Source organism: Mercenaria mercenaria, chromosome 13 (assembly GCF_021730395.1).
Source record: "Mercenaria mercenaria strain notata chromosome 13, MADL_Memer_1, whole genome shotgun sequence".
NCBI lineage: Eukaryota > Metazoa > Mollusca > Bivalvia > Venerida > Veneridae > Mercenaria > Mercenaria mercenaria.
Genome location: NC_069373.1, coordinates 44435391 through 44459231, shown reverse-complemented (window position 1 = coordinate 44459231; position 23841 = coordinate 44435391). Strand labels below are relative to the sequence as shown.

Below are 23841 nucleotides of genomic sequence, written 5' to 3'. Positions count from 1 at the left end.
ATTTAGCAGGGTAAAGGTTAAGCGTCTGAGTTCTGCTAAGTTCTTAAGAGATAAATGAAGCAGCAAATAACATTTCATAAATCACTTTTACACAGCGATAACTTTTTAAATGTTAAGTCTTGTTATGTGGCAGAGTGACATTTACGCGTACATATTTCTAGAATTGGATGTAAAACTAAAAAATTACGAAATAAATCCGTGAAATTCGCCGTTTTTAATTGGCTACAACTGCAATGTGACAGAAAGCAACATTAATTTAAAAGCATACACTATTTTTAATTTCACTGGAATTAATATTTGTAGAGGGAACGCTTGGTGTTTCGTGTTGTAACATCTGCAAAATCGAGAGACCGGGGGATTCTGCAGATACCCAGAAAGGAACTCGAGACAAACAATAGTCATATGTTAATGTTCGGTAAGGTATCTTAGAACCAAATTTCATATTTGAAAGTATGAATAATTACTTTATACAGTTAATGAAAACGTAACATTATCCAGTATTGTGTATTAAGTTTAAAATAGTTCACACTTAATACATGTGTAGCTAAACACAATATAATTATGTACTACCATGATTACAAACTAGAAGTTTTTTTTTAACGAACGACTGTTACATTATGATATATAGTTATGACCCTAGCTATACATACACAACTAGTTTATATATTTAGTAAAGTTACATACATTTGATAACGATTTTATACTTTTGAAGAAAATATCTAAAGATAAAACATGTTTTCTGAAAGATCGGTATTGGCTATCTTTAATAAATTTCAGAAAAGAAGCACAAATGGAGTCTTTTAAATGTTTTGGTGAAGTTTAAAGCCTGGCGTGTTAATTATCTATAGAAAGCGGCAGCTTTAGGTATTTTATGTATAGTTTTCAAAATGTTAATCTGATTCATAACACTTAAATGGAATAAACTTCAACTTCACAAAGGGTCAGTGACTCTTCAGTCAAGTCTATTATCTTCAGGAACTTTCCAATCGCAGACTGAACGCACTTGACTGTTACCGGTAGAGCAGGCGATTCTGGCGGTCCGACGTAGGTAGCGCAGTCTGTGCCGACGTTGTCGTCGGAATCATGTCTTATTCAGGAAATCAACAAACGCAAGTTGGTGTTTCTGTGATCTAAGAGAAATTAGAAAAAAACCATGAATAAACAAATTTTAACAGACTGGCCTCTAGATGAACATTAGAAGTAAATTAGTAAATTGGAAGCAACTTCTATAAATATGAAAAGATATTAAATTAAAAAAAAAAAATAATATTTTTATGAACATGAAAGTACGTCCGCATTTCTCCTTCAGAGCACAGAGCTTTTCTATATAATTTACATAGTTTATGGACCTGTAATTAAATTTTATGAGTATCCCATTTTGATCTATGTTGTTAAAGACAGAAAGAGTCATATAACTACGGAATGCTGTATGTTTTGTTTACTATGGCGTTCTGCAAAATGTCAAAAATCTAGCAACGATGTAATTTCCAAAATTTACAATCAGTAACATAATTATTCAATCTTTTTACAGTTTTTCTTTCGTCTATAATAGGGTTATAATAATAATAGCTCGATCTGGGATGCTGTATTCGACTCGAGTGGATTTTGCAAGATCGGATCTCATCAGGCGCGCAAGCGCCGAGTGTGATCCAACCTTTCAAAATCTACAAGAACCGGATACAATATCCCAGACCTAGCTACTGTTATAATGACCTTTTTATTATATACCTCCATCTTTTTGTTTGTTGTTTTGTTATCGAATGAAATTTTCAATGTTTATCGATGTTAGAATAGAAATGAGTGAAGTTTTTATGTGCGCTATTTAAATAACTGTGTCAGGTCATGCATAATAAATGAAAGTAGTCCTGCAACATACAATAGAAAAGGTACAATACGGAATTTTTTTCTGCATGTTCATATTTACTTGCGAGTTTTGACAGAATTTATAGTCATATAATAAAAGTAGATAATAACGTTATCCATAATTGCAGCACGTCAATACCAAACTTTAATGGTATCATTTTGTATAGAATCAAAGTCTCTACAGTTTTACGTAAGTATAATCTGGGTATTTTTTGGTTTAAGGTAGAAAACTCGTTATGACACTCGGCAATTTCCGTGAGATTACGTATTGTAGATAGGTAATTCAGCATTCTTCGGACGTAAATATAGCTCAACGCGCTCGTGACTTTCCGTAAAATCCGTTTAATCCGGAGAATGCCGAAATCGTATACGGAGAACACGTAAATAGACGATTGTCATTACGAGTACACTTCCTTAAATCACTTACTATTAATATCTCTGAAGTAGATGATGATGTAAGAAACTTCTGCAATACGTTCGAACTCCATAGCCCAATAGGAATAGCCAGTCGCAGCATGAGCGCAAGGTAGACCTGTTTCCAGATGGCTATTTTCGTAGTTACCATCGATAGCAAAATCGGCTGTTAAACTAGATATAGTTGCGTATATATCTACGAATGTTGAATTTTGCCATGCACCAACGGCACGAATGAAACGGTCTGTAGACAAAAAGAACAGAGTACTGGTTACCATTGAATTATGGAAGATGTGAGTCAAAGAAGAATACGTACACCCATTACTATTTGAAAAATTAATATTTTTATCAATTACAGCGTCTATCGAGGTTTATCCCTACTAGTGTATAAAACAATCAGTTCAATTTTAAATGATGAATAACATGACAAGAACAAGTTCTATCCATCTATCGAGGATTTTGAGGAAAGATGTTATTATACAGGCCAAATTATGTTTTAGGAAGTCCGTATAATAACTTTTGTGCCATGAAATTTTCAAATACAAACTTTTTCCTGGGTATGCATTTTTTCCACATAGTAAGTTGCTGTTATGCTAATCAAGATATCATCTACACTAAATAAAAACCCGACGGCAGTTATACAAAATAGCAAATTTTAAACATTTTGCGGTTTACAATTGCTGAATCTATATCCCTATAAAAATATTTTTTACAATAAATATAGAACTGTTTGATACAGTTTGAAAATTGAAGGATGTCTGGGGTAGCGTCATGACCAAAATTTTAATATCTTTTATCAAAAAGAAAACGATGAAAACACAAAATGGAATAACAATTACATTGGGCGAGTTTGTGTGAGTATTTTGTGAGGTTTACCTTCGATTTTGACCAGTTTAAAAGTACAGCGGTCAGGTATTATAACAAATATTATAGTGCAGCAATCAGTTCATATAAGAGACCACAAACTAAAAAAAAGGTCTTGTGGAATACAGTAATCGTATACCTGGGAATATGGTAATGTTCAATGTTATTATACATTTTATAATATTTGCTGCATTTGTTTCATGAACGGTTTTTTCCCACCATGCCAATGATATAAAGAAGGTGTCATAATTTTTAATCATTCAAATAAAGTATAACTATTCATATGTTTTCCGTTTGTCACTATGGCTGAACAAAGATAGTTCTTGAATAAAACGTAATTAGATATATATGTTTTGATTGATTTAAGGCCGCACACTCCGGAATGTTACAATCGAAGTCTATGGGAAAACAATTGGTGGTCTCCAACCATAACCAGTATAATAAAACAACGGCCAGTCACGTAGGCCTAGTGCAGCGGTCAGTTCATTTGACAGTATCGAAATACACGGCTACTAAACCCTAGCGCCACCACCAAAAAGTGGTGATATGGAAAGGAGCTGTCGACATTTCCGTGGTGCAACAAAGAGAAATGTGAGGACGAATCTGGTTCAGAAGTGTTAGAAACTGTTCTTGGAATATTTGATGTTGAAAAAGACGCTTAACCCGAACACACACAAACACTTTGAAACATTTGAAAAGAGAAAACGTAAAAAAACACGAACTTCTGTCACTTCTGATTTTAAGTCGCAGTCGAAAAAATACTCTTGATAATGTTGCGTGTATGCTATAGGAAATGTAATAATTTGGTGGGCACTATTCTTTCTAAAATATATACCGTTTAATCTTTTCTGTTTTACTTTTTTGGATAGAAAATTTATGACTTAAGAGAGAAAGAAAATGTGTTCATTTTGTTAAGATCTAAAACAATATGAAAGTGTTAATTCGTTCCCGCTATAAAACAGTAAAAGGCAAATCATACGCCACAGCTCCACCACTACTGTATAGCACCATCACTTTCAAAAATACCTATCATAGTACAGTGGTCAGTTCATATAACCAGTATCGTAGGACAGTGGTCAGTTCGTATAAACAGTATCATAGAACAGCGGTAAGTTCATATAACCAGAATCATAGTACAGCTGTTAGTTCATATAACCAGAATCATAGTATATTGGTCAGTCTATATAACCAGAATTCCTAAATAACCTATTCACCGCAAGTGACTAATTCTTTCCAACATTTCACAGCAGGCGAATGGCATTAGACATTTTGTCTTCAGTCGATCCGCCGGGAGTCAACCCTGCGGCCTCCTTGTTTGAAGCCTTGGGCTCTGCCTACTGAGTAGAATAGAGTAAAGGTAGGGTGAAGATTAGTAAAATTCTTACTACTTGATCAGACGGTAATGCAAGAAAAAAATGTACACTATATGTAAGTTAAGAAAATCTACAAACCATGGTAATATACCCTCCAGTTGGGTTCAGTCACTGACGGAGGTGTAAGGACCCTCGGAATATGGGCGGAAAGCTCGCAAATGTCCGTACCCAAGTTATGGTTGACAGATAAACAACCGTCCTTTCCGTCACATAAGGCAAGACACGGAATCCTCGAAGTGTTAATTTAAAGTATTGTCCAGTAATATCGGAGTACCTAACACTTTGTGAGTCAACCTTTGAATATCTATGTTGCCTCGCGGTCGTAAATGACACGAAAACTGTAAGTATAAAGCCTTGAAAAATACTCATTTTTAACATTTCTAAAAGAAATGAGCTTTTAGTTCCTTTCTTCGGACATTTTAAGTCATACGCTTTTTCTTATAAAGTAATTTTCCACAAAAATAAATAAAATTCAAACAGAGGAAAAAATGCCTTTGAGAAGTTAATTGCCTGACCAAGAAGACTGGGTTTTATTCTGAGCTCCAAAGTATCAATAACTCTGATTGGTTGGGGAAAAACCAATACATGTAGATGGCAACAGTGTGTTAGGCCAAAACACGACAAAATGTTTGCTTCCTGTTACTCTATTCGGTAACAATTTTCTCATTGTATTGTTGTTTTTTTCTCCAGTTTTCTTCAATATTCCAATATACTCACATTATGATAAGCCTCACTGAGAATGTACAAAGAACCAAAAACCCGGTATCAAATTACATGTAAATGACTCTGCAGGATGTTGTTTGTACCCTGTATCAAAATAAATATAAATTACCCTTCAAGGCGATAATTGTATCCGGTATCACAATATATGTAATTGACACTACAGGATGTTGATTGTGTCCGGTATCAAAGTATTTTTGAATAACCCGCAAGAAAATTTTTGTTTTTGGGACGAAATATTGTAAAAAGGACCGCAAATTTGATTGTTCCGACACAAAAAAAATAAAAAGACCCGAAATTTGTTTTTGTTTTTGGTATCGAAAAATTTTATATAATGACCCCAAGGATTTGATTGTGTCCGGTATCAAAGTATATGTGAATAACCCTGCAAGTAGTTGTTTGTTTCTGGTATCGAAATATATGTATATATAAGTGACCCTGCAAGATGTTGATTGTGTCCGGTATCACAATATATGTAAATGACCCTGAAAGTTGTTGTTTGTTTCTGGTATCGAAATATATATAAGTGACCCTGCAAGATGTTGACTGTGTCCGGTATCAATATAAATGCAAATGACCCTGAAAGTTTTTTTTTTTTTGTGTCAAGTATCAAACTATATGTTTACATATGAACTTGCAAGATGTTGTTTGTGTCCGGTATCAAAATATAATTTATGTAAAGTTGACAGTGTTCCGTCATGATCAAAATATATGCAAATACAAAATGTTGACAGTGTCCTGTATCAAAATATGTGCAAATGCAAAATGTTGACAGTGTCCCGTATCAAAATATCAGCAAATGCAAAATGTTGACAGTGTCCTGTATCAAAATATATGCAAATACAAAATGTTGACAGTGTCCCATATCAAAATATCAGCAAATGCAAAATGTTGACAGTGTCCGTATCAAAATATATGCAAATACAAAATGTTGACAGTGTCCCGTATCAAATATATGCAATGCAAAATGCTGACAGTGTCCCGTATCAAAATACATGCAAAAGCAAAATGTTGACAGTGTCCCGTATCAAAATATTTGCAAATGCAAAATGTTGACAGTGTCCCGTATCAAAATATATGCAAATGCAGGATGTTGACAGTGTCCCGTATCAAAATATATGCAAATGCAAAATGTTGACTGTGTCCCGTATCAAAATATATGCAAATGCAGGATGTTGACTGTGTCCCCGGGCGTATCAAAATATCTACAAATGCAAAATGTTGACAGTGTCCGGTATCAAAATATATGTAAATGCGGATGTTGCTGTCATACATACACGGTGTTATAAATACAAGTTAAAGCGACGAAATCTAGTTTTACTGGGTTATTTTCATATTGATTGTAAACTTATCTTTGCGGAAAACTGGGATATTTTCGAAAATAGAAAATAGAAAACATCAGACATTTATATTAAATTCCGTTTAAAGTGGGCACCGCTATTTCTCCGTGTTTTTAATTTTTTTAAACACTTATCACGCTGCATGTGCTTGGCCTTGAAGCGGGTTAATTAAGATGTGTGTTAACGTTATTCCGATTTGTTGATGGGCGTGTCGTGTCTACCTACATCTTATTGGTTCTGAGGAATTAAAAAAAAAACAGTATATTAATTATAAAACAATCATTCAAACTTATTTTAAACGTGAACGAAAAAGTCTTGGAAAGAACGATCAATCTCGGTGGTCTTAGCTAACAGGTCTGACTAACCTATACATTCATTAACGGCCCTGTTTATCCTATCTTCAGACGGACTGTCATTCGCAGAGTAATATGTAGCACAAGTCAGGGTGTTTTTTTTCAAAAATCATTTCTATTTTCGAAATATTCTATTTTCTATTTGCCTGAAGCTGAACTAATTACGTGAAATTCGGAGAAAGTATTTTGTTCACTTTTTTCGGGGTTTTAGTGACAGCAAAAAAGTTAGGCCATAAGGCGACATTCCATTTTTTTTAAGATGAAGAAAGATCCCGGGTGCCCTCTCTGCTCCTCGGGAAGTTTTAATTATAGTAGGTTTAAAGACCATTTCACGCAGCCTTACTATTTGGTTAAACCTTAAGCGACTTTTTCATTTAGAGTATCTGACTACGGATTACCAGGTCCGGGGTTCGATCCCCGAATGGGTATTTTCTCCCCAAGGTTTACTTTAATGGTGTCAAAAGTGTTTGACGAACTCATGTGGTGAACATTGAGGTTCATTCTGGAGAGCTGGTCAGTTCTGGAAAAGTAAAAGGGGACAAGTGTTATGATAGAAGGTTTATGGTTATTTCCTTGCCTTGCCGTTGGGTTAACCCTTTAGCGACGTGGTTAGAGAGTCCGCCTACGCATCACGTGGTCCGCGGTTCTATCCCCAAATAGGGATCTTGGTATTTTCTCCCCCAGTTTTTTTTAGTTTTATAATTAGGCAACTCACTAAATGACTGCCTATGGTCGTTTGTAATATAATTAACATTACCACATTTGCTTACTGAACAATTTTACATGTCCGCAAATAGATACCCCGGTTTCCAAACATGGCTCTGAGGATGGGTCCTTAGAACGGGACTACAATGTATTCCTATTATTTTTGGGTCTCACAATCGATCCAAAGTTAACAATGTAGAAATTTCCTTACTGCAGACCGAACAAAAGTAGTGCCGTAGGTACAAACAAATAGTTCCGTGCCATACATTTATTTAACCATCAAAATATAATTATTTTGCCACGACGGTATTTTCAGCTGTCGAACGTCAATTTTAACGTATTTTTCAGTCAGTATAATATACATTTCTCTTGTTTTTTGTTCTGACTGCAGTAATATATTAATGCGCGAAAACTAGGTCAACGGACAAACGCCGAAGATATAAATAGAACTATTGGCTAATATATTTACGACTATTTTGGATTCTGGCTAATACATTAACGATTATATTAGCATAGCATAGCGAGACACGGGAAAGTTGTGAGTTGTAAATATTGTGAATGAGAAATATTTGTTCGATTTTATAGATGTTTTCTTTTGGTTTTTCTTAATTATTCATTCCGTCAGTTAGCGTTTACATATAAATGTATATGTATTCCATCAAAATGTTGATTCAGTAATGAAATGACGGCGCTAGGAACATTACACGTTACTTTTAAATCAAAGGTTCACTTCGAACAGCATATAAGTATTGTTACACTTTACTATTGATTATTCTCCGCGCCTAATTCATAGATGTGTCACTCAGTTTGCATGCCTATATTGGATTGACAGCAGTCGGAATATTGGCGGGTAGGCGCTATGTCTGCCCGATATAAACATATGACCCACACCATTTTTCCCTAACGATTAGGCATAGTGTTATGTGTGTAAGATATGATTAAAAATCCCCTCAGTCAGTACCTAACCATTCATATATGTTAAACACATCAAAAACAACAAAGGTCAAGTATTGGCCAGATGTCGTAAGAAATGCAACTTAGATAAAATAATGTTATAAATGTAAGCTGTTTGGCATGCCGATTTCAACGTTGATGAGTTTTTTGTCAATAACAGTGAACTGCATAAAAGACGGAGTATCCCCAGTGACGGATAGACGGTTTGATACCTGATCGATATCGGACCTAGACATGATATCGGTCCGGCTTAAAACCAGTGAGCAAAACTATAATGGTCTGACATCATATTACGATATCTATCCTATAAAAAAGAGATATTGGCCCAAGGATGGTTAGATATGGACTGGATTAGATAACACTTTTATAAAGTGCTGAAATGTTTTCTAAACGGAACAGAAATTATTTCAGGGACTACATCTTCCGCTGGCTTTACAGACCTTCATTTTGGAAATTTGTATAGAAATGTTGTTTTATTTTTTGAAAAATATATTACGTACTAGTAAATCAAACAATAATTTGTTTCTAAATGCTTAAAAGCATCAGGTTCAGTTAAACGGTCAAAAGTATTCATGAATGCAATTACGGGCTAATACTGATGGCGGGTTATGGTTTTATCGGTCACGCAAAATATTGCAAAGGGCTCTGTCTTAAGTTACTCAGTATTTTAATTCATATGTACACAGAGTATAGCTTACGGATAACAGATCAGAGGCTAATAAATATGTTTCGAGAAATAATTGACTAGGAGTATGTATTAAACAATCGTATTTTACATGCGGAGAAGGCAGTGGCTAGGTAACCGATTCCGTCAATGTCAAATAGCTCATGTTAATTGATAAATGATAAATGCTAATCGTCAAAATCTTGTACAATCTGTGTTGTTCAAAGACAATCGATCCTCCAGTACTTTCAGTGCTTTGATTTAAATATTCCAATAATCCACTGTAACATTTGCATATATATTGTAATGCAGACGCAAGTCATATTTGGTTTACCATTGTCGTTGAACATATTCATTTCTGAAAAAAATGTAGCTTTTGTAATTCTACCTGGCTGTATAAAATATTCAATGAACGGATGAAATTGAATGCCATTTATACGGTTCTTGCAAAAGATGATTAATAACCAGTCTATTTTGGATACTTTTGAAAAGAATTGCTGCGGCTCAATAATTCAAAATATCAATAACTCGATAATCTAGAACCACACAGATATCTCAAATGTATCATTTGGCCATGTAACTCTGATAACCAACGCAATACTGAAACCTTTAGAGACACCCTTGGCAAAAGAATGAGAGAAAACATATATACATTATATACATGTGTAATAGTGCGTCTTTTTATATGGTGGCTGATTTGTGCCATTTCGTTATTTCGTTCTGTCGTAGCGATAAAACGACAAACGTCGTTATGGCGCCCCGCCGAACGTTGCCCGGCCAAATATCGCCCGGACAAACGTCGCCCCGCAGAACATCGCCCCGACAAACGTCGCCCGGCCGAATGTCGCCCCAACAAACGTCCCCTGCCGAATGACGCCCCGGCGAACGTCGCCCCGCCGAACGTCGTCTGTTCGCCTTCCGGAATGGCATGATACTACAATGTAGTAATATCAATCAAGTTTGAGACAATAAGCATTAAGATTTTAATTGATATACATATTTCTCAGTTCCTAATGAAGACAAAAGGAAATTGCTCACATACCACCACTCCTCCACCCATTCTCCCCACCACAGCCACATCCCTCGACTTTCAATTCAACTGTGCATTCATCATTTAATCGATGTGTAACTTTAAGGTTGCAAGATTTTTTCCCCAGTAAATATTGAGAGATACAGGGTTATTTGTGTGCGCAAATGCTTGTTCGAAAGACCGTCCGTCTAATTCTTGTCCAAATCATAGCTTCTTCATACATTGGGAAAATACTTTATGCCTGCCTCAGTGAGATGGGTTGTCGCGAGCAAACACCAGATCCATATCTTAAAGTCAATAGTAGTAAATATTGCCCTGTGCTCGCACTATGTCATGTTCATGCTCTAGCTTGGGGTTCATGCTGTGTACGCATGCTCTAGCTTGTTTAAGCTTCAGGATGAGGTCAACAAGGACTATTGGGACGATGCTTTCTTCCTTGGCAGCATGTTTTCCGGATCAGAGGAGGGCCTCCTTCGCCAAATCGGGTAGCTCCAAATAGTCCTTGTTTCTTTTTCAATCATTTTAAACGGTCTGTGGTATTTTCAGGAATACTCGCAAACCTCCAGGAACCGGTGCCAAGGGAGATAACACCGCCCCAGTAGCCTCTGTATCATTCCAGCCCATTAAGAACGGTCTGTGACACTTTCAGGAGTACTTGCAGAGTTTCAGGAACTGGTGCCAAGAAAGATAATACTAACCAAGTAGTTCCTGTTTCTTTTTAAATCATTCATAATGGTCTGCGATACTTTCAGGAACACTCGCAGTCCTCCAGGAACCGGTACCAAGGGAGATAACACAGTCCCAGTAGCCTCTGTATCATTTCAACTCATTAAGAACGGTCTGTGGCACTTTCTGGAGGACTCGCAAACTTTCAGGAACGTACCAAGGGAGAAAACATCGTCCCAATAGTCCTTATTGACCTCATCAAGGTAGAGCATGCGCAAACAGCATGAACCCCAAGCTAGAGCATGAACTGCTTATTCCGTGGGGATGCGGGGGCCCAAGGGTAAGCAATTTCGTTTGCAAACACTTCATTTAGGGACTTATAAATATATTTTATAAATAGATAACTATTAAAATCTTACAACCTTTTATCACAAATTTGATTAATACTATCATCTCATTTCAGAAGGCGAAAAGACATTTGGCGGGGTGACGTTCGGCTGGACGACATTCAGCGGGATGACGTTCAGCGGGGCACCGTTCGGCGGCGCGATGTTTGTTGGGGCGACGTTCAGCGAGGCGGCGTTTAATTGGGCAACGTTCGGCAGGGCGATGTTTGGCGGGGCGCCATAAAGTTACAGAGACATAACGACATAACGAAATGGCAAATATCAGCCACCATACTTTTAAGTACAGTAAAGTTCCACTAATAGGACCACTTTTAGTATTTCAAAATCATGCACAAATTGGAAATTTTAAAGAACCAAAGTGTAAAATATAGAGCAAAAAACGGTCCGCTAATAAGACCAATTCATTATTGAGACCACCATTTTGCCTGTTCTTATTAGCTGAACTTTACTTCGTTATTCTTATTGTATGTTCGATATTCTTATTGTAAAAGTATATTCATTATTGTTTTTGTGAGCTTGATATTCTTATTGTATGTGCGATTTCCCGCGATATAAATAGCACAGCGACGCTATACAAGTACAATCACATAACATAGAAAAAGAATGACACGTTTTGTAAATAGAATCTTCAGACATTGAACAACAATGATGACTTTTACCATAAGAATATCGAACATACAATAAGAATAACGACATATACACGGTGGGGAAACCAAGAATGCAACGTCATAAAAAAGCAGCGCAAATGAGCTGACCACACACAAATTTACGTCGATTCAGGTAAGAAAAGTCTTGTAACTTTTTTATTACTGCAGCTTTCGCCTCGAGATAAAGAGCACCGTACTCGGCCTGGAGTATACTATTCTGCGGTAGTGTTCCATATTGTATGTATAGCTTGGTTTTTGCTTGAAAACGCGAACAGTTGGCAAAGAGGGTATGAGCTGTACCACACTTTTGTCTAAGAAAGTGAGTTTTGACCGTATTTTCGTGAAATGAGGACAGATTTGACGCTCATTTAATATCAGTGACTAGCATAATAGTCAACCATTGTTTTATTTTGCAATTTACAAGGATATCTGACGATATTTTATGCAAAAAAACAACATTATTGAAATGAGAACGTCCACACTGACGACTTTGTTGGAGAACATCCACACTCTTCATTACCATTATTGCAGTTTTGCTTCCTAAAAGCTGTTTCTTAGGCAGTCAAGCTACCTTGTTCAACAACAAATGTTGTTTATACATACAATCAGCAGTTCAAACCATTTACCGCGAGGCTGTAGACCAGTTAGAATAGACCATTAATCTTTGTGTATAGTGTGGCATAAGGACACTGTGTTCAGATTGATTGCATCTTAGGAAAAATATTATTTTAAGATAACAAGACAAATTCGCATAAAAGTCCTGCACACAAAGTTTAAAAGCAAATAAAGGATTGGAATAATTATTGTATTGTTATTTTGTTCATAACTATATCCATCCCAAAGTGCATAAAACACGGATAGTTAGTACTTTAACTAAATATTATAACTGTAAGATATTTTAAATCTTATTTCAGCAAATGGAAGTCTCCTTCAAATATCAAATACAATCCAACCTTATACATAAAAGGGCATTATCACTTAAGGTGATTATGCACATTTGATAAACCGGCAGAAAGGCATACAATGTATTATCATTACTTAGACTAAAGCCTGGGTTCTGCATACGGAACCGAACTTTATTTATTGAATGACAATCCCATGACAACAATATAACATTTCTAAAGATAAAACATGATATTAAAATTGTTCAAACATTAAATAGTTCTAAACAGTGTCTTTAAGTCAGCTTGAAATGCGCTGATCTCTTAAAATAAAGGCAACGTCTATAGCCTAGTGGTAGAGCGTCCGCTTCGGGTGCGCGATGTCGTGGGTTCGATCCTTGGCCGCGGCATACCAGAGAGCAGAAAAAGCACATGACACTATCGATTTACATTTGCCAAAAGTTGCAAGTTTATTCTATAATTCGGAGTTTAATCCAGTTTAAAATCAGTGAAGAAAAAACTTGTAGAACTACCATAAGCATCATACGGGAATGTTACGCCTTAAAATTTCGTCAGTATTTATACACCTTTCCACACTCCTCACATCCTTGATTTTCTCTCTCCGCTGTGACGTCTAAGTGTTCTCGCAGAGCAGATTTTCCGGCTGAAGCTTAGCCCCTAATATCGCACTTCAATCAAATGCTGATTTATTAAAATAAATTTCCCATAATTTGAAATGTACTGCAATGCTATTGGACAAAAAATAATTTCAAACACTAAATACTGTTTATACAACTGTATTAATAAATTTACTAGTTGCGGACACCTATTCACATTAGCAGATCTTAATAATTTCAAACTGTTTTATAGAGTTTGAGCCGTATTGTTCGTTAATAGTAGTTCAGCCCGGAAAATTGTAAGGGTGTTTAAGTATAGATTTGTGGTTTGGCAAAAGAAATTTACATATACTTAGTTATCTCGCATATGTAATTGGTGCCAAAATAATTTAAATGGGAGGAGAAGTTTTATTTTTCTAATTATTGGCTAACCTGTTAAGTGTTTAAAATTATTTTTTGTTTACATATTTAAGCTCCGCGTACAGTATGTGACTTACCGGGTTAATAAACGATTGGAAGTAAATGTTGATTTACCAAAATTAATTTCCCCATAATTCCAAAAATACTACAATGACAGCGGAGAAAAATAATTCCAAACACTAACAAGAGTGCCAGAATGTCACAATATACGCCCGTCACAGCAAATTTCTTTACTCTAGCACCTGTATTTGCAAATGGAATTTTAATTTTGTGGTTGTTTAGTAATCATTGTAAGTCTTTTGTTTTTAGTCCACAAAAACCTCCTTACCAGGTAGAGATGCCTTAAAATACACCTAAAATTGGAAAGTAACATCTATGTTGTACCAAAGAAAAGTGGTCTTATTTCTTCCCTACGGTCAGTTATAAGAAAGTTACAATATAAGTTATTTATAGCAACAACTAAGGGAAGTTAATGTTAAAAAAATCCAAAAAAAAAAAAAACAAAAAAAAATTGTAAGTCCACACAAAAATCTTTACCAGGTAGAGATTGGTCAAAATACACCTCAAAATTGGATGTAGCGTGCATGTTGTACTACAGAAAAGTGGTCTCGATTTTTCCCTACGACTAGTAATGAAAAAGTTACAATATAAGCTATTTATAGTAACAACAATGGGAAGTAATTCTAAAGAAGTGAAACATATGACACTTCGTCTCATGATGGTGTGTAATTGTGCCAAGTAACAACAAAATCCCTCCATGCATGAAGAAGAAATTCTCCGGACAAAGTCATTCTTGTATCTGACCTTTGGCCTCTAAGTGTGACCTTGACCTTAGACCAAGGGACCTGGTTCTTGCGCATGACACTCCGTCTCGTGGTGGTGAACATTTGTGCCAAGTTATATCAAAATCCCTCTATGCATGAAGAAGAAATGCTCCGGACAAGGTTTTCATTCTTGAATCCTTAGACCTCTAAGTGTGACCTTGACCTTAGACCTAGGTACCTGGTTCTTGCGCTTGACACTCCACTTTGTGGTGGTAAACATTTATGCCAAGTTATATCAAAATCCCTCAATGCATGAAGAAGATATGCTCCGGACAAAGTTTTCTTTCTTGTATCCTTTGACCTCTAAGTGTGACCTTGACCTTAGACCTGGGGACCTCGTTCTTGCACATGATACTCTGTCTTATGATGATGAACCATTGTGCCAACTTTCATCAAAATCTCTCCATGCATGAAGAAGATATGCTCCGGACAAAGTCATTTATGAATTTGACCTTCGACCTCCAAGTGTGACCTTGACCTTAGACCTAGGGACCTGGATCTTGCGCATGACACTCCGTCTCATGGTGGTGAACAATTGTGCCAAGTTTCATCATAAACCCTCCATGCATGTAGAAGATATGTTCCGGACAAAGTCTGTGGACGCCGCCCGCGCGCCCATCTGCCCGCCAGGGGCATTCCCATAATACGTCCCGTTTTCCAAACGGGCGTATAAAATGGTTGAAAAAAGATTTATGTTTTCTTTTCCATTTTTATATTATATATTATATTATATATAACACGATCTTATTCATGTAGAATCTATTCTACTGAATATTTATATAGATCAAACGCCCTATATGGATTGCAACAATATTTTCAAATTGACATTATTAAATTTATGTCATAAAAAGAAATAAATACTGTCATCCGAAACAAAATAACGAATGACGCGCAGATTGAATGCAGTGAAACTTATCACTTTTACTTTACTTTTTTACATGTCAGATTTTAAAACAAAAACGGTTTTGTCTTAGATTTTTCTAAATAGTGCATGATAATAGTGTGGATGTTCTCCAACAAAGTCGTCAGTGTGGATGTTCTCATTTTAATAATGTTGTTTGTTTTGAACAAAATATCGTCAGATATCCTTAAAAATAGCAAAATAAAACAATGATTGGCTATTATGCTAGTCACAGATATTAAATGAGCGTCAAATCTGTCCTCATTTCACGAAAATACTCAGCTCATACCCTCTTTGCTAACTGTTCGCGTTTTCAAGCAAAAACCAAGCTATACGTACAATATGGAACACTACCGCAGAATAGTATACTCCAGGCCGGGTACGGTGCTCTTTATCTCGAGGCGAAAGCTGCAGTAATAAAAAAGTTACAAGACTTTTCTTACCTGAATCGACGTAAATTTGTGTGTGGTCAGCTCATTTGCGCTGGGTTTTGATGACGTTGCATTTTTGGTTTCCCCACCGTGATATACAATAACAATGGTAATACTTAGAATATGAATGGCACGTCATTGAATAACAATATCAAAGATACAATAAGAATAACGAAATATAGAATAACAATAATGACGTTTACCATAAGAATATCGAACATGCAATAAGAATAACGACATATAGAATAACAATGGTAAGACTTAGAATATGAATGACACGACATTGAATAACAATATCAAAGATACAATAAGAATAACAAAATATACAATAACAATAATGACTTTTAGAACATGAATGACAAGACATTTCATAACAAAAACAAACATACAATAATAATAACATACATATATAATTTAGCAACGTTTTAGAAGTCATAGTTACGAATTTATTTTTATATCAACATTTTAACACATATATTTCATTTTAGAAAACTTCTCATCCTACTCATATTTCACATGGTATAATATATGTAGGTAAACAAACAGCTTGCCTGTCTTAAAGAATTTGAGAAATTCTTCGAAAAATTACAGCAAACAAATGTACAATGCCAGTTTTTTTGTTGTTATTTTTTTGTATGTATTAAACCATTAATTGATAATACTAGTATATAGCCACTGAAACTGGTTCTTCAATGATTATTTTTTTAACTTACATGTATATGGATCAGAGAAGCTATATATATTTATAGATCTAAGAAGCTATACGTATGCTCCAACTGTGAATGTCAACTTGTTTATGACAATACAGTGACTTTATAAATGTAATATAAATCAAGAGAAATAAATTAACTTTATTACTCGGGGAGGGGGTTGGGGGGATACAAGTTGGCAGTATAAATCATTAAAGATAGCCACCACTACAACAATACACCGTACAATACAATTTTATCCATGATTCAAGCATGAAAAAAGTCACAAAGCGTTTGAGAATACGCAATTTTTCACATGGCGTAGAAAACATTAATTATCAACGGTGCTATAGCGAACACTATATCAAACAACTCTAATTTTAGAATGATAACTGCTTATGTAGCGCTTATGAATTATAGATATAGTACACAAACACTTAAACCGTACAGTATGCCTTACAATGCAGGACACGATTGATTGTGCCTTTACGGCCAATGTAAATCATGTCATCGCAGTGTGATCATGATCTGCACTGTTCGCTATTCAGTCCGTATCTTCTTGGTAAGCACCCCTTTTAACAGTTAATGGTACATGTACTGTCCAAATTGAAAGATGGACAAGCTCATTATAGAAATTTAGCAAGGTAAATTACAGTACAGATGATACATTTCACATACGTATAAGAATAGGGTCGTGTGCTTGATTGTTTGCTAGACTGATTTCAAAACATTTTGACCTTTCAAAATTTTCATAATGGGCCTTTGTGGGAAAATCCTAATTTTGATGACATTTGCGGGAATAGATTTTGTTTTGGAGATATTTGCCCATGATTAAAGAGATCTGCATATAACAAGCTAATTTTAAGACATTATTTGGAATTATCTAACGTGTCAAAGGTATTGATATCAAAATTTATCTATAAAACGACAGTTACGTTGCTGTTTAATATATTTACTCACAGGTTACAAATAAAACCATTTTCGTTTCCGTATGCCGAGTCCAAGCTTTCTTATACGCTATCCGGATGAATGACGTTACGTCATTACTTCCGGTTTATCAAACGTGCAGATGTACCTTAATTAAAGATATCAGTCATACTGAGCAAGGCATGATTTACGTAGGTTAATAAAAAATTATGGAACAGGCACTAAAGTAATGAGGGAATTTCTATTCTGGCGAGTAGTATACATTAACCTTTCATTGTAATGGTCTATATACTCGACGGCAAATGTTTAGTTATTCAGTAAGATCATCAAAAACACATTTGTCATCGATTGATTAGCTGACAGAAACTGTCTATTGTTGAACTAGTCTTGTTGAATAATAATCACTTGTAGCAGCGCGCAGCTTAACATTTTACAAAGACTGAAAGAATGAATATTTAATGTTTGAAAGCTGGATGTTACTTGTGAATTTGAAAACACCTTTCATCAATTCGAACATTATAGCCTACCAATAGAAAATGAGGAAAGTGAATGGCACAAATTAACTTTATCATATAACAATAGGAAGTGACACACGCGGGAATAGCTAGGACACTCCAAAATCGTCGATTTGCTCTACGAGGTGGGTCAGAAAAAAATTTATTCTAGGATGGCCCTACATGCCCCAGCACAAAGACGGGAACAGAACACTCCAAAATTTGCTCTTCAAGTGGGGGAGGGGGGATAGGAGAACAGAACACTCTCAAATCGTCAATTTGCTCTTCGGGTCACAGTGAAGGGGCGGGGGTGGGTAAGAGGATAGGGGGCAGTAAAAACAGCTGTTGTTTTGGAAAACATTGGACCCAGATTTTTTTTGCTTCCAGTTGAAACCTAAGCCCGAAATAACGTTTCGATATAACCATTGAAAGTAACGGGAACAGGACACTCCCAAATCGTCAAGTTCCTCCACAAGGGGGTAGGGGAGGCCAGAAAAAAAAAACGATTTTTTTTGCCAGATTATTTGCTACAGATTGATGCTAGGACTGTCCTAGATACCCAAGCAAAAACAATAACTTTTCGATATTGAAAGTGACGGTAACAGGAAACTCACAAAGCGTCAATTTTCTCTACGATATGGGTCAGATAAAAACAACTGTTTTTGGCAATTATGTCAGACCCAGACCTTTTGCTTGCAACTGATGCTACGATAGTCCTGGATGCCCAAACACAAAATAACTTTTCGATATAACCATCGAAAGTGGCGGTGAAAGGACACTCCTAAACTATTCATTTATTTTTTCAGGAAAAACAGCTGTTTTCGGCCAAAATTTCGGACCAAGAGTTTGCTTGTTCCAGATGCCCAAGCCCAAATACGTGTATGTATTGACACGCAAGAACTTATTCATTGAAAACATACTCCATTTAGATTTTTTTCTAAACATAAGAAGCCCATCAAATATGATATTGAGCCGCACCATGAGAAAACCAACATAGTGCATTGGCAACCAGCATGGATTCAGACCAGCCTGCGCATCCTCGCAGTCTGTTCAGGATCCATACTGTTCGCTTTCAAACCATCATTAGAGAAACCGTTAGCGAATAGTATGGATCCTAACCAGACTGCGCGGATGCTATTTCAAAGAAAAATAAAACATTTAAAATATTACAATATTACGCAGAGTAAGCAACACGACACTTGTTGACTAAAAAGAACGATTTACAAAAGCAGTCTGACAGGCGTTAATAAGACGTTCATCTAAAATTGACGTGAATATGCATGTTTGAAATTTTGCAGAGAAAAACGTTACACAAATATTAAACCTGCGTTAAATCGGAAACATGTTGAATTTATTATAAACGAAATTCTGGCGCATTTCACTTAAGTCGAGACAACGTTATGCGCTTAGCATTTGGCAATAAATTGTTTTACATTTTGCATTTGGCAATAAGCGGCGCACCAACTCTCTTTCAGTTGGGAATCCTGCGATATCGTATGGTCATTGCTCGTAACATCCATAGTACTTTTTGAAATGGCCGAAGATCGGAAACGCGCAGTTAGAGCATTATCTTGACCTTATCATTGAACTAACTGGCTGCAAACCCACTAATATTGCAGTTCACATTTTTAATACACAGTTGTACTTTCACGACAATGGTATGACGAAAACTAAAATCACATTTTTCCCATATTACTATGACTTACAATATCGGGTGCGGTTCGCATTTACGTTGAACCGTATATGGATCGTATCTGTTTCAACAGAAACAATTTAAACCGCTCTGATTAGGACGCGGACTGTACAAGCGGAGGAAGTTCTTCCCACGCCATATATTTCTAATTAATATCAACACTGTAGCTTTTATTACGTAAATTTTCTACTTTTTACTTTTTGTCCCATTTGACACCCCTTTATCTTGCCCTTACAGCTGAAGCGAGTTGACAGCTTCACATTCTTAATGCACAGATATCTTTTCAATTGAGCATCATAGCTTTATAATACTACAACGCCTTGTAAAATTTCAACTATTTGAGAGTATTATCTTGACCTTACAATTAATCCAGTTTGGCAGCAAACCCACTAGAATTGTTGTTCACATTTGTAATACACATTTATACTTTACTGACAATGGTTTGACGAAAACTAAAATCACAGATTTCCCATATTACTAAAGCTACAGTCAAATACGGATATGTCCGTGCGTTGAGGTACGGTGCGGATGGGATTGGTGTGTGGGAGACGGACACGGATAAGTACGGAGAACAGTACGTCTTAGGACGGGAAAATGGTGAGAAACTGGGAAGAAAAAAATACAGGACGGAAATAAGTACGTTGAACTTCGTTTTACTGCGCCTGGCAACTTGCCTAGCGCGTGGACGGGTCTGCGGTGAACTACGTTGAACTACGCTTAAGTACGGTCAACTTCGGATAACTACGTTCAGCTACGGATCAATACGGCAACGTACATTTCAGTACGGATAACTACGTTTTAGTTCGTTTAACTACGGATGAATAAGTTTGAACCAAGTTGGACTAAATTCACGCTCAAATGGCTACGGATCGCTCAACCTTTTGTGCATGTTCAAAAGTTGGAGAAACTTGCAAGTTTGAGATAAGTCTTGAATACGTTTTGACCAAGTGTTGGTACGGAGTTACGGGTTACTACTTTGAGGTACGACTCAGGTACGGATTACTACGTTTCTATCCGTGGCTAGACGTAGCTATCCGCGCCGTATGTGTGACTTGGGTATATAAGACTTTAAACCGTTGAGCTGATACTACTTTAATATTGTGTACTTAGTAATATCGTGAGGCAAAGATTTAAGATTTTTGTCGCACAACTGGCATGAAAATATATATTTATTGAGAAAGTGAACTACAGTTTGAGGGGACCCGCTACCAAATCGGTTCAGCGATTAGGACAAGTTAACAAAATGTAGAAATTCTACGGTGAAATACATATTTCTTTTTTGATAGTAATTTCAAGGAACTTCTAACCTTATATACCGAATCAAATGAAAATAATGGGTGCGACTGCAGCGCATATGTATCAGTTTCTTAGTATAATTGTTTTATGTGTTCATTTGGCTGATAACTCTTATAATTATTCAAACACGATCAGATTTGGCCACAGAATATTGTACCATACATAGTGCTTCTCAGGATCAAGCAGTTATTGAAACGCGGAATAATTCAAAGGCTATTTCTTTAGACAAAGCATACGTATTTTTATAGAATTATACGTAGTTGTTAAAAAAACATGATGTATCTTTAAAAAAGATACACGACCGCATTAGTCAATGCACACTTTAAGCTACGAAATGTGATGCCCTCTGCATTTTTACATTCAGTCGGGTATTTATAAAGCAAAACAAAATGTAGAACATAATAATTATGTTACAGAACACAGGACCGAAAAGTGTGTGTAGGCGGGGGGTTGCCGAAATGACCATTTTTGAAATCGTCAAGTGATACGAAATGACCAAAAATGGGGACGAGTTGACTGGGGGAGGAGTTGACTATGAGAGGTGTTGACTGTAAATCGTTCGAACTCTGCCGCAGAGGATTCGGGTTTTACAAGCTATTTCCACAGGGGCCTTGCAGCGGATTATACTGTCTCAAGATAAAGCTCAGAGCACCTGCACATCCCATATAATCTATTCTATTCAGAAACCTGTGGAATTTTTCACACACCAGTAGTATAAGAAATGATGGTGCGAGCCCGATTTTGACCCAACTTAATTTTAACCTTTGACCTAAACCGACCGATGCTGACCAATTTCAACAAATTTAAAACAAATTTTAACAAATTATTGTTAAAACCTATAGTAAAATATGATTAAACACTTCCACCAAATATTTGCCAAAATCCTGCCAAGTGGCAGCAATGTGGCAGTCGCTGCCAACTTGACAAACTTTTGGCAGAACGTTGGCAAACACAAATTCAACCAATCAAAAGTCTGCCATTTTTCTGCCAAGTGGCAGCAATGTGACAATGTCTGCCAACTTGACAAACTTTTGGCAAACTTTTGGCAGATTATTTTTATTGATAAAATGTAACATATTTGATCTTATTTTCAATTAGTAAGTATATTATTAGGGTACACATAGTAATTAAATGAAGTTTTAAATAATTTTTAATTAAGCTTTTAATTCAAAAGTTTGCTTATATCGGCACGTCCATCCGGTATAGATTCATCCGATATGTAGAATCTAATGTAACTATCCTTCATAAGTGAAAATGTTATTTCTGTAGATGTTGAATCGTCATAAGGATGAATGTCAAACATTGTCCCTTGTGTTAAATAAATTTTAATTTTTTTCTTATACATAGATATTAACTGATCAGTGTCAAAGTCCTCAGCTGCCTCAGCTGCTATATTTATTATATTACTGCTAAATTTACCAAAAAATAGATCATCAATACCATCCGAAACCTATCATTCCACCACCTAAATATAAAATGTGATATTGGGCTTTTAATCGGTTTATCTGGTCCACCTATGGGCCTGGCCCCCGTTAATAAAATCTTAATATCTATTATATAAGTTCCGGTTTTTCTGGCTATAAACACACCCTTCAAAGTCACATCTAGTACATCTATTATATTCTTGGTTTGTGTTTATAAAATCTTTATAATCTACGATAATTCCAGGTCTTAATTGAAATATATTTAAATAGCCCAGACCGCCCAGATCTTCATATGTTGAATATATCCAAGCACCATGACGGTTAAAATACTTTTTCATTTTTACGTAATCATAAAAACTTTTATTATAGTATTCAAAGAGAAACGCTTCATGTCTCACTTCCTCTACCCTTTTTTCTATTTTCCTGTCTTTCTTTTTAAGTTTAAGAATTATTTCAGCTAAATCATCAACTCGTTATGTTGTAGCAACTTCAGAAGCAGATAAATTGTCAACAACACCTTTTGTTCTAGCTAATTGTGTTTCTTGTTTTAAGAAAACATTTTTTACTTTTGTAATTTCTTCAGCATTAGTGGTAAGTTCTTCGACATTAGCGGTTATTGCTTTAGTATTAGCAGTAATTACTTGGGTATTAGCAGTGATTGATTCTCCTTGTTTATCTGATATTTTAACTACAGAGTCCAAATCATTTATTATTTTTTTAATTTGATCATTAATTATCTTAATTGCTTCAGTATTAGCAGTAATTAACTCTCCTTGTTTAGCTGATATTTCAACTACAGAGTCCAGATCATTTATTATTTTTTTAATTTTATTATTAAATTCATTAATATCTTCTTGTAATTTTTTTTGTAATATTACTTAATTCTGCATATTTTAAATTGTGACGGTTGTCAACAATACTAATCCAATTTCGAATTTGTTTTTTAAAGTCATCTATTTTAGAATTAATTTCTTTTTTAAGGTTATCTAATGCTGTATCATGATCATCACCTCTTTGTGAAGCTGCCTTTTCCAATTCAGATTTATATTCTGCAAATTATTTGAAAATGTATCGAGTAAATCTTGATTCCCTTTTGCCATTTCAGTATTTAGTTATTTATTTCTGTTCTGATTTCTAACTGATACATATTTTGTAACTTTTTCTCAGCTTCAATAATCTTGTCTTTTAGTTCTTCATGTTTAATCATACTATCTTTTAATTCTTGAATTTGGGTGAATAAAATG

The 23841-nt window shown here is 35.6% G+C and overlaps 1 long non-coding RNA gene across 1 annotated transcript; it reads right to left on the bottom strand.

Annotated features, from left to right (window-relative positions):
• Positions 1 to 943: 943 nt before the first annotated feature.
• LOC123529834 (uncharacterized) lies at positions 944 to 5007 on the bottom strand. Its single transcript, XR_008366621.1, has 3 exons — positions 4593 to 5007; positions 2291 to 2521; positions 944 to 1130 (listed from the first exon to the last, which is right to left on the bottom strand). It is a non-coding gene; the product is annotated as an uncharacterized LOC123529834 (long non-coding RNA).
• Positions 5008 to 23841: the final 18834 nt, after the last annotated feature.